Source organism: Protopterus annectens, chromosome 7.part0 (assembly GCF_019279795.1).
Source record: "Protopterus annectens isolate FY-2018-M chromosome 7.part0, PAN1.0, whole genome shotgun sequence".
Classification (NCBI taxonomy): domain Eukaryota; kingdom Metazoa; phylum Chordata; order Ceratodontiformes; family Protopteridae; genus Protopterus; species Protopterus annectens.
Genome location: NC_056739.1, coordinates 1101018056 through 1101024811, shown reverse-complemented (window position 1 = coordinate 1101024811; position 6756 = coordinate 1101018056).

Sequence of the window (6756 nt, the reverse complement as noted above, 5' to 3'; positions counted from 1 at the left end):
GTGCAACAAACCATCAAAATAAGGCTGTGCACACACATACACACACGGAATGTATGCATCGCAGTCAGCATTCGTACACCTAACATATTCCGTAGACACTGCATGTGAATATTCAGGGCATATGTCACATATCAGGCTCATGTACTGTTAATATATGCGGTGATGTGGTCCCATGGCAGATCAAGGAAGGGTGCGTCATATCAATAAGGGTGTGTACACTCCCCATAGCCATGGCATGCTCTGACGGTTGTCAGTGTAATAGCATTGGATTGATCATACATGGTCCGCTGATGTTGAGAGCTGTAAACCAGGCATCAGGCATTCACAAATGACATCTGTCCACATATCATCCCATGTATGTGTTGTTGAAAAACATAGGGGTTGTGAGCATTAAAGCTGACATAACTGATACAGTACTGCACATTCATCAATGGTTGTACACCTGTGAGGTGTGGTGCACAGTACATGGCAGGGTGCAGAACAGGTGCACAGCAATACTGTGTACATGGGTGCAGTGGTATCCAGGAGAAGGGGCATCACCTATTAACACAGCACATGCATCACACACATGTATGCTGTTGCTAGCATGGATTGACTATAGCTGCACTGCATGCTGTTGTGTACCATATGTTATGCATGTTGACAGATGGGTAATAGGAGGACTGTGTGTACTATCATTGTGCAACCTCACCTGTATATGTGTGTGTGTGTGTGAGAGTCTCAGTGGGTGGTTAGTTTGTCTGTAGGGTCACTCCGGTGAAGTGGAGAGAGGTTGAAGCATGTAGGATGTGTGTGTGCTTGTGTGTATGTGTTTTTGTGGGTGTCCATGTATGCACATGTGTGATTGTGGGGTTGTTCATACAGCAGTACTTCTCTTTGGAATTGTGCAGTACATGGACATGGACTGACACATGACACACCAGGAATATTTGTCATGTATATAATCACAGGACAGCTGATAGTATAATAAGGTCTGTAGCATGGAACAGGCATTGGGAAGGAAGTTATACCCTTAATATCGCATTCAGCAAAGAAGTGACTGACAACCCACGTATGCAGCACTACAGATGCATTGGGGAATTACTGGACAACACCACGAGTGTATCCATATATTACCATTGTCACGTGATAGGCTGATTGAGCAGCATATCCGGCATGTATTGAACAATACATACACATGACACTCCAGTGCGTGATATTATGGAGTGAACATAGTAGCCCCTCATATATAGGGGACATGCTCATGATGTCCAGACATGCACAGGGTGAACACTGAATGACAGGAGTGAGGCCATGTAAAACCACTCCACTCAGGTCAGGGAGGTAATGGAGTAACAGGTCTTGTGTTGTGATCACTTGTCTAGGCATTTAGAGGAATAATACGTTAATGAGTGGTATTAATGAGTGTATGTTACCAAGTGTGATGCCGGATGGAGAACGTATGGGAATATATGTGGGACTGTCTGTAAAGTCATGGACAGGTAGGTATTAAGGTGGTGTGTGTGTGTGTGTGTGTGTGTGTGTGTGTGTGTGTGTGTGTGTGTGTGTGTGTGTGTGTGTGTGTGTGTGTGTGTACTGTTATGCAATGCTGTACAGGTCTTACAGTGCATTTATTATTTTACCCCACAGGTGGCGAGGTGGGTCAGGGTCCCTTCTGCATGCAATCTGATGTTGGTGTCCATACAGACACCAAAGATGATGATAGCACTGTTGAGGCACAGGTGGGGTAGTCAGGGGCCAAAATAGTGCCATCATTTGACATCCCCCTTTTAGCCACCCCAACCCTGCACACAGTTTCAGTGCCTACACATACACCATCACCAGTGGCCATAGTGGAGGGACAGCTGGCATTTGGTGGCAGTGTACAGGAGAGTGTGGTAACTATGTCTACTGTGTCTGGTAACAGCAGACATAGCTGGATGTTTGGCAGGGCACCACATAGGCAGATGTCCCAGGGTGCTCTTGGTAGAGCCACTGGTCATCATGCTCCTGGCAGATGTGCCACAACTAGTGCCACCAGGTGCATTTTTTAGGTTGTCATGCTGGTGCAGACATGTATGGAACGTTACACCAGACAGGGCTTGAGGCTGCAGAGGACTGCTCTCACTTCTGCAAGCGACAACTTCCATGAACTGTCTGGTACCATCTGTGCTTATCCCGGGCTCATGGACAGATGGTCTGGTGAGATGATGGCCCTCATCAACAGTGGTATGTCTGTGCTTGAACATGTGGTGGGAGTGTGGCAACGGCCGTGTGGACATAGGCCAGCAACGCCAACAACTGGCAGTCAACGCGGATGTGCTAGGACACCAAGGGGCTCCCGTAGTGGCAGTACAAGCCCAGGCACTGTGGGGGGTGCTGTCCACACCACACCACACCACAGCAGGCCATGAGCAAGTGGTCCTGGCCAGTTCCAGGAGTGACCTGGTTCCAGCAGACATTTGTCATCATCAGGGGAGAGTGTTACATCAAGGCCTGTACCTGGACGTCCCCATGGAACCCTGGCAGGCACAGTCCACGTGTCCATGGCCAGTGGAAGTGAACTGCACACCCTACCAAGTACAGTCAGCCACATGTGTAGGGCAGCCAAATGGCAGAACCGTGTGCATGCATACCCCCACACTATACGAACACACCTAGGGCAACCTCATACCTAAACACACCCCATCACCATGCGCAGTTCACCTCATTACACCCCTCACCCAAACACATGGTGTCAAATATATGGCCCATCCTCGGCCTCTGGTAAACCAACAACACACCCGGTGTGTATGGTGATACCTGTGCCACATCCCTGTCACCCATAACATCGATGCAGGGACAGGCTAATATGGTTCTTATGATCACGGTGACTGTACTACAGTGTACCAAAGTTCTGCAGTGTAACACATTGTCAGGAGTAAAGTTTAATGCATACATATCAGGTAGTGTAGCCATCCAGCAATGATGCATTATAACTGTTATTAACACTGGTTGATTGTGGTCTCCATAATGTTATCCATTTGTGTTGTAGGAGTACATGTATCAGCATGAGGATGGTCTGCAGTCATATTCCACAACAGGGTATGGCACTGTGGTGACACCATGGCTGTGACATTTCTGGGATGCAGTTGAACACATGTCACAGGTTTGTATAACAGTTATTGCCTGTGCCACATGGACAGGTGACCCACTGGGACGTGTATAATCTGCAACCTGATGTAGACCCATCCACATACACACACAATCTTACTTGTCAACACTGGGACTAGACCCCTACCTAGGTATTAAGTGCTACTGAAGTGTGTGGCTTTCATTGCACACACCACAATGCTTTTAGAGTGAGGTATGTCCCAGGTTACATGTTACATGCAGAACATCCCCAGACATGTACAGTATGCTAATGGGGGATGTAATGGGTGTACATAGACAATACATAGTGTGACATACCTTCATATACACATTAACATACACATAACAGGCAGACACACGTCCGAGAGACCTGGGCCTATTGCTGCTAACTAACTTGACCATGTGTCCAATGTGTTGCAGGTAGGCTGCACACAGCACATGCATAACTGGGCTAGATTGTGGTATCAGTTACCTGTATGGTTGATGGTGACAGTGGTAACCATAAAGTGGTGCAAGGGACATATACCGGGTCTACCTTGGTGTAATGACAGTGTACACAGTACCCACATCCCCCCAGTGGATATTGTACTCCCTGACACCCATGATGACACTCTGACATACCCACCATCACACATTGCCCACAACTGCGATACAACCCATTGTATATCCCAACAGTGGTACTACAGGGATATGCATCTAATGCACATGCCACAGGCATAGTAAGGTGTTGCATTGCCATGTCTCACCTATGGGCAGCAACAACACTATTTGTACTACCGTGTGGCAATGGGTAGTGTAATAGGAGTATGTGGCCTCAGAATGCTGTACCCTACAGATATACAGACATGCACACATACACACACTTGCCAGAACTTAATGGGTATCCCATGCCTATTGACCCATTTGTACAACACTGTTGTGCTGGTACTGCAAGGATTGTGTAGCCAGTATGGAGAGGAGCATAACAGGGTAATGCCCATACAGCAGCAGCCACAACTGACTATGGCAATGGGTGTTGCGGAGGTTGTGAAGGCCCTCGTGGAATTCCAAAGTACAGGCGTGCTAACACACAAACACTGCTATACTCAGTAATGCACATGTACACATGTGTCAGTACTGGGGTGTATCACTGCTGGTGGTCATAGCTGTGTACCTAGCTATTGTCCACCGAGAGATGGGTTGTATAGGGGGTGTGTGTACAGTGGTATCCTGCCACCTGCCATGTGGCAGCAGGCAATTTATTGACAGACACCTCTGTGGTGACCCTCAGGGTGAGAGTGACATGCATCAGCCAATCCTCTGGGTGCCTCCTGCACATGGCCACTGAGGTGATCGAGTTGACATGTATGCAACATGTATTACAATGCATGATTAGTGTCTGTGATGGAGACCTGTGATCAAGCATGTTCTGTTGACTGTGATAGTGTAGTAGAGTTACCCATGGCATATGGTACGTACAGGATGTTGTCTCCTATATGTGCCCGTAGTTACACAGCTGGGCAGACATGTAAGAGTCAATCAAGCATAGGTTGCATGTACATATCCCAGCTGGATACCTGCCACTGACAGTCATCAGCTTGGCAAGTAGCTATGCAGTAGGATGACCATGTTTAAATGACCATGTTGATAAACAGATGTTTGACTGCAATATGTATACCATAACTACATGTTGGAAATCCTCACTAACATGTGTTGCACAAACAGTAGTCTACAGTTACATTCCACATGTAGGATCATTATCCAATAGGGAATACATACTGTGACACAGCTCACACACCAGGGATACAACAGGGAGGCCTCAGAGTCCAGCTATGCCTGCAGGTGTGCCTGTTGGCAGTACTACATTTAGCACTCTACTCTTGCCATGGAAAGCACTGTCAACAGTAGTACCGCCATGATAAACTACATGCCAGTGTGACAGCACATACTCTGTGCTACTACCCCTGTATGTAACACATTCACATGGATATCACTGCTGTACAGGCCTCATATATGTCTGTGTCCCAGACATGACACTCACACCCCTTGCTATTGTAATGACAGCACATAGGCACATGTATTGTACATGTCATTACATACACTTATTACAGATGTCATTAACCTGCTATATTATCAGACTGGGTGGTGTGAACTGGTTACCAGGGCTAAACCATGCTTAGTAGTTATCAACATTCCTCCAATATAACAGCTAAGCTGATTTGCGCACTGGTAAGCGAAGCCTACACTGTAGAAGCACCCGTACATTTACCCGTAGCTTAGCAGTGCTTACCATCAAGCAAACTAGTACAAACATGCTTACAGCTGCTCAAAACTGCCTTAACCACTCTGTATCCAACAACCCTTGTTCTGCCCAGCAACAAAATTAACAGCTCCTGCAGGTCTTGAACCCAGGACCCTGTACACTATAGTCACAACAATTAATCACTACGCCATCACTACTGTGAAGACAGCTGTTGTTTTTCCAATATATCCATCAATACACATATTGATTAGTATTGAACAATTGCCTTTACTTCCACAATTGTGTAGTACTTGTTATTAATATGACTGTTGAATCACATATGTTGTTTTATCCTAATGTACACATATCAGATACATACCGTGCGATACATCTGGGAGGGTATAGACAACCGTGAGGTTTACACATGACAGGAATATGGATATATACATATAATATGTTGATATATGTCTACAGGTACATACACATGTATATTCATACATATGTCTGTATATACATCTGTATAGTGCATCATATATATGGCCATGTGTAGATCTCTTTGTATATGCATATATATATATATATATATATATATATATATATATATATATATATATATATATATATATATATATAGCTATATATGTATGCACATCCTATGTGTACAGATATGCCTATTTATGTAGATATATATATATGTAGATATCTATAACTATATGTGCATACATATCTATTCTGATATACCTATTACTAATATATATGCAGATATCCATAAGTATATGTGCATATGTAGCTCTATCTGTATATGTGTAGACATATATTGCTGTGTATATGTAGATATCTGAGTGTTTATATGTATATGTATATATATATATATATATATATATATATATATATATATATATATATATATCCATCTATGTATGTTGATACGTATATGTGTATATATCTATGTAGATATATGGATAATTATATATACATATATAGGTTCATAGGTTCATAGGTAGGTACTAGGCTATCTGCCCGAGGGCATTTATAAGCCTAGCAAGAGTGTGCCGGCTTTCACCACCCCATTGATTAATTAACTGAGCCTCTGTCAAGCAGAGCCAATGAAGTGATCCAGGGGTGTACTTTCTGTTACCCATCCACTCGTCAAGGCTTCTCTTGAAGAGTGTTAGTGAGGGGCTCTGCCTAATGTAGTTAGGAATTTTGTTCCAAAGCATGGGGAGTCTCTGTGACAGGAATCTATCCCTCCAGCATGCTCTATTTGTTGTTGTGGCGAGGTTTAGCTCACTAGAGAGCGTGGCTCGCAGTGACTTGGATTTCTTTAGGTAGAGCATGTCCATCAATTCTGAGTTGGGCATGGCTTTGTAAGTCAGGCAGAGATCACCTCTGAGTAAGCAATATGCCACTGAGTACAGCCGGAG